General features: G+C 46.6%; 1 pseudogene; it reads right to left on the bottom strand.

The window, feature by feature from the left end:
* Positions 1-9134: 9134 nt before the first annotated feature.
* LOC114496195 lies at positions 9135-10476 on the bottom strand (annotated as a pseudogene).
* Between the last annotated feature and the right edge of the window lie 462 nt (positions 10477-10938).

Here is a 10938-nt window from a genome sequence, read left to right as displayed (position 1 = left end):
GAACTGTTTCTGTTGAGAAATCATCTGACAGTTTTATGGGAGCTTACTTGTAGGTAACTGTCTTTCTCTCACTGCTTTTAAGATTCTCTCTTTGTCTTTAACCTTTGCGATTTGATGATGTGTATTGGTGTGGGCTTCTTTAGGTTCATCTTGTTTGGGACTCTGTGCACTTCCTGGGCTTGTGTGTCTTTTTTCACACAGGTTAGGGAACTTTTCAGTCACTATTTCTTCAAAGAGGTTCTCTATCCCTTTCTCCTCTCTTCTCATTCTGGTACTCCTACGATGTAGATGTTGTTTTGCTTCATGTTGTCCCAAATGTCCCTCAAATTATCCCCCTTTTTAAAAATTCTTTTTCTTTTTTTCTGCTTTGGTTAGATGTTTTCTGCTACTTTGTCTTTCAAATCACTGATTCAGTCCTCTACTTTAACCAACCTATTCTTTATTTCTTGTAGTGTATTCTTCATTTCTGACTGGTTCTTTTTTATTGTTTCTATGTCCTTTTTCATGCTTTTGAAGTTCTCACTAAGTTCCTTGAGCATCCTTATAATCATTTTTTGAACTATATCTGGTGAATTGCTTACCCCCATTTCATTTAGCTCTTTTTCGGGATATTTCTTCTATTTCTTCATGTTTCTTTTTCTCCCCATTTTGGCTAACTCTTTGTGTTTGTTTATATACATTAGGTAGATCTGCTATGTCTCCCAGTCTTGGTAGTGTGGCCTTAAGTAGGTGTCTTGTGGAACTCAGTGGCACAGTCTCCATGACCACCTGAACTGAGTGCTCCAGGAGTGTCCCTTGTCTGGGTTATGTGATGCTCGTGTTATAATTGAGTCTTGATCACTACTGGTCCATTCACAGGTGGGGTTGACCCTCAGGATTACTGACTGTGAGGATTGACCCATACCACAGTATACGATCTCTATGCTGACCACAAGAAGCAGAATTTGCCTTAGCAAGTTCTGGTGCCTGCCAAGATCCCCTTTGGATATGCTGCTTGTGAAGCTAATTGGATCTTGCTCTGATGTTATCTTAAGCTGGCTACTGGATGTGTTGGTTCTGGGTTTTTTGGGGAGCAACTCTGGTACATGCCAATATCAGATGTTGCCTGTGACTAAGCTTTGGCAACCTGTTTGGAGCTACAAAGCAACTCACAATGTGTGGCTGCCTCTGCTGGGCCTGGGTGTGTGCAGGAAAGACTGAGCTGCACACCAACACTGGTTACCACCAGCACTGACCCTGTGGGGAGGTCAGCAAAAACTCCAAGACACCTGGAGATCCACCTCTACCTGCCTGTGCTTGCTGACTTCCTCCTAAGCTCAGTCATGGAAAGCGCCTCTGGCAGTATTCAAGTTACATAATGTATGTTCTCAGTCCAGGTAGGGGCAAGTGGTGTTCATCACATAGATACAGGCTCAAACTCAGTGCCAGTGCTGGGTCTGAGCCCACTCAGCAAATGTCCCAGGCTGTATACCAACTCTAGCTACAACCGATGGATGGTCACACACATTTGTGGTGAGTGGGGTCTCAGGGAGTTGTTATGGTGAGGCCAGCAAGTTTATCAGTCCCAAACAGACCAAGATTTGATGATGTGAAGGGAGGGTTCTGCACCAGTTGGGTATATGAGGGAAAAAATATACCCAACCTGTCCTAGAGCCACATATCTCAGTCTGTCCCAGATTCTGCCTGGAGCCTGATCTCAGCAGGATGGGGCTGTTAGGAAATGAGAGTATGGGGCTAGTGGATCTCCTTTGAGAGGAAGAAACTGTCCAGGCTTGTGGGAAGGTGGGAGAAGTGGTCCCTGCCCTAGAGGCACACAACTCAGTCTGTCTCAGATTCTGCACAAACTTCAGCAGAGCGAAGTCGGGAGGGTGGGGCCACAGAGAGTCCAGAGAATGGAGCTAGCAGATCTCCCTGAAGGGGAAGCACTAGTCAGGTTCACGGGAAAGTAGGAGGAACGGCCCCCACTCCAAAGCCACCCAACTCAGTGACTGACACCCCTTGACTCTGCCCAGACATCTACACCCTGACCCAGGCAGCTGACTCCTCAGCAGGGCGCAAGCTCCACATGGTGAGGCAATAGGGAGTTCAGGGGGTGGGGCTCTTGCATTCCCCTAGGCTGATACCTTAAAGAGGAGAGTGCTCCACCCGAGATAGTTGGGATCGGCCTGTGGGAGAGGAACTCAGAGCAGGGATCCTGGCAGCTGTTTCTTCAGATCTCTCCCCAGAGCCACAAAGCCCAGTTTCTCCTTACCCAACTCTAGTCTCCTCTGCCCTTCCTTCACAGGAGCCCAGGGTGAGTGGCTTGCAAATGAGATTTTGTGCCGTGGCCCTTTATGAGGACTCCTGTGTCTCTAGCACAGCAGTTTTCAACTTTTTTCATCTCATAGCACACATAAGCTAATTACTAAAATTCTGCAGCATGCCAAAAAAATATATCTTTTGCTGATCTGACTCCCCCAAAATAGATATAATTTTACTTCATTCACACCAGATGGCTATTGTTGTGTTGACTGTTACCATTTTTTAATTTGACAATCTAAGGGAAAAGTCAGTGCTTCTGACTAGTCAGGAATTGCATGTATTAAAAAGTCTTGTGGCACCCTGGTGTGCTACGGCACATGGGTTGAAAGTCACTGCTCTAGCAGACTCCCATCTCTCCCTGGTGGACAGAATCCCTGCTGATTTTCATGGCCAGATGTTGTATGGGTGCCTCTTCCAGGCTCTGGTGCTCTGGACTACAGAACTCTTCTTGGGTTTGAGACCTCATGCTTCTCATTGGGAACTTTTGCAGCTTAGAGATTCCTCCAGAATCTCAGCTGCCACCCATGGGAGTGGAGCTGGCCCTTTTCACATCTCTGCCCTTCCTACCAGTATTGATGTGGCTTATTCTGTAAATCCTGGGTTATAAGACTTTTCTTCAGCTAGTCTTCAGTTGATTATTCAATTTGATTTCTCTATATTTTAGTTGTTGTCCATGTCTATGGGTCCTTTATACGTGTTCTTTGATTAGACTCTTCTTCTTCTTTCCCGTGTTATCCTCCTCCCCCATCCCCTCCAGTCACTGTCAATCTGTTCCTTGTTACCATGCCTCTGGTTCTAATTTTCTCATTTAGTTTTAATTCCAGTTTGGCCCTGGGAGGAGGTGAGTATAACATTCATCTGCTGTACCACCATCTTGGATTTCAAAAATATCTTTTAAAAAAGAATGCTTGTAAGAGAACATTCTTGGAACCAACCTTAACAACTCTTTTTTTTTTAGGTTTTTAAAAAGATTTTATTTATTTATTTTTAGAGAGGGAAGGGAGGGAGAGAGAGAGAGAGAGAGAGAGAGAAACATCAATGTGTGGTTGCTGGGGGTCATGGCCTACAACTCAGGCATGTACCCTGACTGGGAATCGAACCTGCAATGCTTTTATTCGCAGCCTGTGCTCAATCCACTGAGCTACACTAACCACGGCCAACAACTCTTAACTCTATATTTTTGGGCCAGATTGCTCTCAATCATTGTTATATGCTGGAATCAGTAGAAAAACCTGGTCAGTGCTCTGTAGAATCAGGACATGGGAAAAGTTGGGATCCACAGGCAGCATCCTTCAGGCAGAAGGGCTCCTGGCCAAATGATTAATAATGGGGGTGGGTTTTCTTCTCATTGAGAGAGGCCTAGGAGTGAGTTGATGAAAAGATGTGCATCTCTACCACTTTGTGGCTTCAAGTGGCTGTAACTTACGTTATTTGCACCCCAGGTTCTGTGATCAGGGGCAGGAGCACAATAGGAGAATGTCTGAAAGCACAGCTGGATGGAGAGAGACCAGCCTCTGGGGAGACCAACCTCTGAGTCGTCTGAGGGGTGCTCTCAACACATTGTCTTATGACTTGGGCTATTTCAGCCTTTTCTTAAAGTGCTGGGGATATTTCAGGGAATAAGACATTTGTAAGTGCTCAGAACAAAAATAGAGAATAGCATATAGTCTTATAGGGACTGCTCGTGATAGCTGCCGAGAAGTCAAGATCAGACAGATGCCTTGGGGGCTGAGGCCCTGAGGACCCCGATGAGCACACATTGCCCTTATAAAGTTCACCAATCCACACATTTTCTAACTTCCCTGCAGAGTGCCCCCAAGGGAGAAGGTCTGTGAAATCTAGAACAAATTGTTTGACTCCTGCAGCAGGAATGTGACGAGTCACTAGCGTGGCTGAAATGAGAATGTATCCTCGGGGAGGGATGATGTTTCTCTTCCATTGCCCATGGTGAACATGAAAGGGTGGGTGATGCTTTGTTCTCTGAGATTCAATTTAAATGAGAGGAAAGTGGCTGTACTAAATATAGGATATGAATATTTTGAGTAATCTTTTCAAGATGGAGAAAGAAAGATCAGGCAAAGGAACCCTCAGGTGGGTGCAGGCTCCATCACTGGGTGCCATCTGCGCATCAGAAAGCTCCTTATCTCTGCTATCTGATCCTCCAGCTCCTCAGTGTTTAATATGGAATGCATGTTGTTGGGAGAGGCTGAAGAATAGTGCAGAGGTCTTGTGTTCAAACAGCGCAGCCAGAGACCACCAAGTTCAGGTTGAATTTAGCTATATATTTAAATATATTGATACCTCATTCTCTCTCTCTCTCTCAAAAAACAGGAACTTTCTCTTTTTTTTTGGTCTCATAGTTACTTGTGGTGGATGAGAGGATGTGTGGTTATTTTAAATGTTCATGAGGTCTAGTTGAGGTCTCAAGGGAGGGGAGAGAGCAGGGAGAGGCTGGACAGCAATGTAAACATGAGAAGAATGGGGTTTTATGTGGGAGGACCCCCAAATCCCAGAATTATCTTTTGAAGTGTGGGCTCCTTATAGTATAAACTTTCCCCATTAGGTGAGTGGCTGGCTCTCTGTGACTTTTTTTTGTCTCCTTGTATAAAAAAAGTCCTCAAAGGGAAATGTTTTGCCAATGTGGAAAAGGGGAAACAAAAAAGGGCAGAAGCACTAAAAGGCATTAAAATCGATGAGTTCAAAAACTGTTTTGAACAGTGAAAAAAATGTCTTGATGGGTGTATTGTATCGAATGGAGAGTACTTTGAAGGTGACTGGTGTTTAAACATTTAAGAATAAATACACAATTTTTCAATGCATTTGCCCATTTCATGTGTCTGGTTATTATGGGGTCCCCCCTCGAATTTAAATCACTCTCTGTCAGAATTTGTATTCTTCTCTGAGTGGTGTTTGTACCCTTGAGCCCAGGATGGGTCAGGGGTGGGGACCAAAATCTAGAAAAGGTAGAACTCAGGGTCTTTACTCCACCCCCCCCCCCCCCCCCACCCCCCCACACAGCCTCTAGCTCCATAGAGCTGGTTTCTCTCTTGTGGCTATAATATTTCTGGCAATAATCAATCCCTGTAAAATTTTTCTTTTCTTTTTCTTTTAATTGTTGTTCAATTATAGTTGTCCCCATTTGAAAGCTTTTATTTTCTACTGTACAGAAAAAAAAGAACCCAAGGAACAGAAAGCTCCAATGACTTGTGTGCTCCTGTGTACCTCTTGCCAATATTTACGTACGTACATAGTCATCAGTGTGAATCTGCTACTTTGTGTTCTAATTCTTCCCTCATCATGTTTTTGTCTTTACATTCCCATGTGTGGATGGTTAAGTTATATTCCCCGAAAGCCTCAAATGGGTAGGGCACATACACTGCCATTTTTAGTAGCTCCCCACTCCCAGCCGTCCTCTGGCTGTTGGATTTGCAAGGTTAGGACAGATCTGTGCCGTCATGAATAGGCGTGGCAGTCATCCCTAGATGTCTTTTCCTGGAAAGATGTGTAATCTGAGCTAAACAGAAACGTGTCTCAACTCCCGAACTGTTTTCAGAGTTTCAAAAGGTCAGACCCAGAAGAAATGAAATTAGCTGGAAGGTTTTGGTTGCTTACTATTTTATAACAAGCCATAGGTTTAAAGTTCAAAAGGGCTCAGATTTCTACCCCATGTTTAACGTCTCAGGCCTCATTCCAGAGGAAAGCAAGCTGACTGACTTGCTGGCACCCTAGCCTACAGCTCAGAGACCCTGGCCCAGCCCTCCCCACCAAGGTGCACGGGGGAAGAGGCACCAGCCATGCTGGTATCTGTAGCCACCAAGCTACTTTCCCTGGCTCTTCTGGCATGGTGAGAGGTGCCCTGCTGCCCGCTATCACAGAATAACCAGTGGATAAGCCATAGGAGTTGCTGAGGAGTGGCAAACAGAATGGTGAGCAGCAGCACTGTGTAAGGCTCAGCAGGGCTCACAGAGGTGTAATGGGAACAAAGACCGGAGAAGCACAGAGGGACCCAACACAGCCAGAAGCAGCTAGACGCTGCCCAAAAGCTTCTAAAAGCTGGGTGACAGGGAGAGTGAAAAAGTCCAGGGTCTGGGGGTGCCTCACAAAGGGTGGCCTTTTTACCTGTATCTTTTGCTCTCTTTGTCTTTAAGTCACACCTATAGTTTACATGAAATATACTTCGAGTATTCAGCTTAAATGAAAGAACTGTCCTTATCTACTTGCAGGATGAAACTGCCTCTTTACTTCTGATTCTTTTCCCAGCACAGCATCCAGGACCAAGTAAGTCTCTGAGGGGCTTTGTCGAAACAAGCCCTCTTCTTACATTCTTCTGAGTTACTGGTAAACTCAATACTTTGCTCTTAAATAGAGCCTGGACAAGACCTTGGTGATTTGCTGTGTTTTGTTTGTTTTGTTTTTGTTTTTGTTTTTTTCCTTTTCAAATTACTTGATGGTGGTTTGATTTTTTTATATGGGTTGAAAAACGTAATTGATTTTATTGACTCTCATACAGCCAATAGGATGTCTCACATTTAACAGAAGCATTTATAATTCCATTAACTAGTGTAGTTTAAGATGTGTGATGAGCTAATACCAAAGCCATGTAAAATGCCTAATTCTATTCTCCTTTCTCTGTGCACCCTCCCAATAGAGCTCTCCATCCCATTGATGTAAAGCTCTGAGGACCCCCATCGTGCTCCAAGACTTAAGTTCAAGTCCTTGGCCGATGGGCATCAATCTCACCCACTAGCCAGCAGGATGCCCTTAAACTCCCCAAAGGAGCTGTCAATGTGTAAGGATGGAGAATACTGTCAGGCAAATGCATTTCCACAGAAGGGTGTCCCCACCCCTGGGGATAAGGAAGAGTCTGGCCAGATCTCCAGTGGACACTCAGTGGTTCTGAGCCCCAGTGCAGGAGAGGACACTCAGCACTCCATCCTGGCTGCCACCACCGACCCAGTGGCTGAGGTTCACCAAGGGAAACGAGAGACCTGGGGCAAGAAGGTGGATTTCCTCCTGTCCGTCATCGGCTACGCTGTGGACCTGGGCAATATCTGGCGCTTTCCCTACATATGTTACCAGAATGGAGGGGGTCAGTATCATGAGCCAGAGCAGAGGCTCTGACCCGGGAGAGGGTGTCTATGGAGCCTCTTGGGAATCATATCTTTTCTGTCTTGTTCCATTCATGTGAGTCTGGGAATGGGATTGCTTAAGACTTAAAAGCTACCTAAAAGATAAATCTCCGGTGGTAAGCCAACACTTTAAGTTGGCTTGTCTGAAGCTCTATGGGTTATGAAGTTGGGTGAAATCTTCCAAACCTGACCTCAGCAGATTTTCTACATCAGTCAGCACATTACTGCTCCCTGTGTGGAAGAGTTCCCTTCTCATTCTGCAAGATCCAAGCTCCACTCTTCAGTCAGCGAGATGTGGGGATGCCCAGCAGCACTGGGCTGAGCTCCCTCGCTCCTGCTGGCAGCTTCTGCTCAGAGCAGTCCAGGGAGGGTAGGGCCATGTAAGGAAAAATTGGGAGGCAGCTCTGGGGTCCACACCCTCCTGGGCCTTTGCGCCTGTGTGAGGTCAGAGAAGGGCATCAGTTCAGGTCCAGAGTCTTAAGTTAAAGTCCAGGCAGGATCCAGAGCTGAACCCAGTCACAGCATGACATTAACGCTGACCCTAAGCCATGCATGGATGTGTCTCGTATCTCTGACAAGAGGGACAGATTTTTAAAGCCAGAGACTATTACTTGTCCTTCCTTTGATCCCCCAATGCCTCCAGAGCAGTGAACCTGTAGATTATGAAAAACAGCAGCTGACTGTAGGCATGGATACGGCACCCCAAAGAGAGGAGTGAGTAGGCCTGAGGCCTCTGTGCTGACATCAGCGGACTTACTATCGGAATAGGAAAAGGATAGAGGCGGGAGTCAAATTGGTCGATATTTATTTTGACACTCCGGAGCTCTGGCAACAGATTGGGGAGGGGAGCTAAAATGAGGTTTTGGGGGTAATTCATTTGTGTCCATGACCTGACCCAGAGTGGTCCGCTTTTGCTGCTCTTAAGGGCCATGGCCCCTGCAGCTGCACAGGCAGCTCCTGTTGGGGGAGGGAGACCCCAGCACTCCCAGCCTGGGAGGAGCAGAGGCTGGAATTGCCTTATCTCCCACCTGGGAGAACTCACCTTTAGCCTGATGGTTACTTAAGGGGCTGGGTCACCGGAGCCATTTCCCCTATATTCATTCCCTACAATAAAACCAAGCAACCAAACCTTTTGGACAAATGCCACCCTGACAACACAGTGCGGTTCTTATTCTCAACCCAGATTCCCCCAGAGTGACTGTGAACTAGGTGGGACCTTTCCGAGTTGCACTGACTTCAGGTTTCTACTTTTGAAGCACTTGAGGGAAGGAAAAACTGTCAGGGAAAATCACAGCAACCCTTCCTTTGGGCTAAAACTCGGGCTGCAGGGGAGCAATCCTCAACTTGGCATTTCTGCATTCTGCCTCAGCCATGAGACCCAGGAGACACGAGCATCGCCAGGGATGCCGCAGCTCCACCCTTTCTCAGTCTGTGACAACCCCCTGGTCAGCCATACCTGCAAAACTGGCTCAGAAAGGAGCATCCTGGCTCAGTGGAATTACGGAAAACAGCTAACTGTAATCAAGTGTCTGGAGGCAGGGATGATACAGATGAACAGAGACAGTACCTCAGTGACTTTTAGATTATTGCAGCCGCTGCACAGGTCGTCCTCACAGGAGGTCTGTGCCAGGGGTCCCAAATGCTGGTCTGTGTATGGTTGCATCCAAATCCCCTGAGGAGCTTAACATTTTTTTTTGTTGCCTTTGACATGTTTCTATTCAAAATTAGCTGTCTACAGTGATTTGACCTTTATGGAATAAACACATTTAAGCTTATGCTGCAGGCTTCTTCTGTGGTAGGTTTCTTTTCTGGGCTTCTTCTCAACTGCTGGTGTCTTGGCAACTGCAGCCTTTTTACCCACCAAAGGCTTCTTCTGCTTCTTAAGGCCAACAGCCTTCTTTCCTTTCTTCCCTACCACAGGCTTCTTGCCTGGAACCCCCTTCTCATCTAATTTGGCTTCTAGTGCTGCTGCTTTTTTATACATTCTGGAGCTGTGGTTCTTGGCCTGGCAAAGAATGATGTTTCGGCACGTGGTCTTTGCATGTGGATGTAACTTCAACAAGATTCTCAGGCTTTTCAGTGGCTTCTCCTTCAGGACTGCGTGATGAATCTTCTTGCGTGGAACTGGAGAGCTCTTTGGATCTCTGGGCTTTTCATTGTGCTCAGGTCTGTATCGAGCGTCTTGTGCATGGGGAGTTGCAGATACGTTTAAGGGAAGCAGCTCTATGCCAAGTGCCATACAGATCATCCAACTTACGGAAAGCACTTTGAGTGCAAATGCAGAAACAGCCCACATGCCCACCGGGAACAAATTTCAAAATGTTCAGTTTGCTTCCATTGTGCAGAGTAATTCCCAGGATGTTTCTGAAGGCTTTAATGATACGACTGTCCTCGTTATAGATGATGCAAGGTCCCCTGTGCTAGATACCACAGTGGTTTCTTATTGTACCCTTGCCATCTCTCATTCGCTGAGAGGCATAGACCTTCTTGATGCTATTCCAGGCCTTAGGTTTCATAAGAAGCAAAACAGCCTCCTTTTTGTTTTTGTAGCCTTCAACTGTATCTTTACACCGAAAGAATTTCAAGACCCTCCTCAGTGCAATGACCTTTAGACAGCACCAGCACTGGTAAGGCGGAGGCAGCCAGGACAGAGCTGGTGGCACATCACTTCTGTGATGCAAAGGGCACCAGTATTTGGTTGGAGCAGACATGTAGCCCTCACAACCCATATTTCCCAAAGCATCCTGGCCAGAGCAATGAGCCCCACCACCTCGAACTCTGGGAATTCAAGCCCCAGCTCTGCCAGCACCCCAAGACTCAGCTCTGATTTGATGACCTGCCAGTTCACAGACAGCATAGGTCTGTCTCTTGTTTTTGCTCAAGTTGGTGTGAACAAAGTTCACAATATGTGGTTGAATGGGGGTCTTGAACACAGCAGGCAATGCAACGTTTTTGCCAGATGACTCCCCTTTTTGAAGCACACTGGTATCAGTGGATGAGCACACGTCATGGTGGGGAGAGGAGAAGGCCACACTCCTCTCAACCTGGTAGCTCCCACAGGAAAAGAAAAATGTTTTTGTTATACCCAGACCTGGAACTTCTGCTTCAGGAAGTCTGGGTGGGTGTGTGTTTTTAAGCCCACCAGTGACTGTGATGGATGGCTGGCATTTGGGACCCTCAGCTCCCCTCAGCGCCCCCTCAGCCTTGTCCTTTCATAGGGGAGGAAATAGTCAGAGAGGATACATGGCCCTGGGCCCTCCAGGCGGTTAGAAGTGGAACTGGCCCCAGTGCCTGTCCTGCTGACTCCCAAACTCCAATTTCTTTTGGGTTCCTCACTGCCTCCTGCCAAACCTCTTTCACTGTGGACCTGAGTTTATGACTACTTCTGGCAAACCACCAAGGCCAGGGGAGCACAGCTTGTCACTCAGCATAAGTTGGCTTCATGATACTTGAACACCAGACGGCTCTGTGATTCTCTGGTGGATCTTGGGAGCAGATCAGTGGAGCC

The sequence above is a fragment of the Phyllostomus discolor genome, chromosome 5 (genome assembly GCF_004126475.2).
Source record: "Phyllostomus discolor isolate MPI-MPIP mPhyDis1 chromosome 5, mPhyDis1.pri.v3, whole genome shotgun sequence".
In the NCBI taxonomy this organism is placed as follows: Eukaryota; Metazoa; Chordata; class Mammalia; order Chiroptera; family Phyllostomidae; genus Phyllostomus; species Phyllostomus discolor.
The sequence above is the reverse complement of the archived record's forward strand: the minus strand, read 5'-3'. Positions and strand labels throughout refer to the sequence as shown.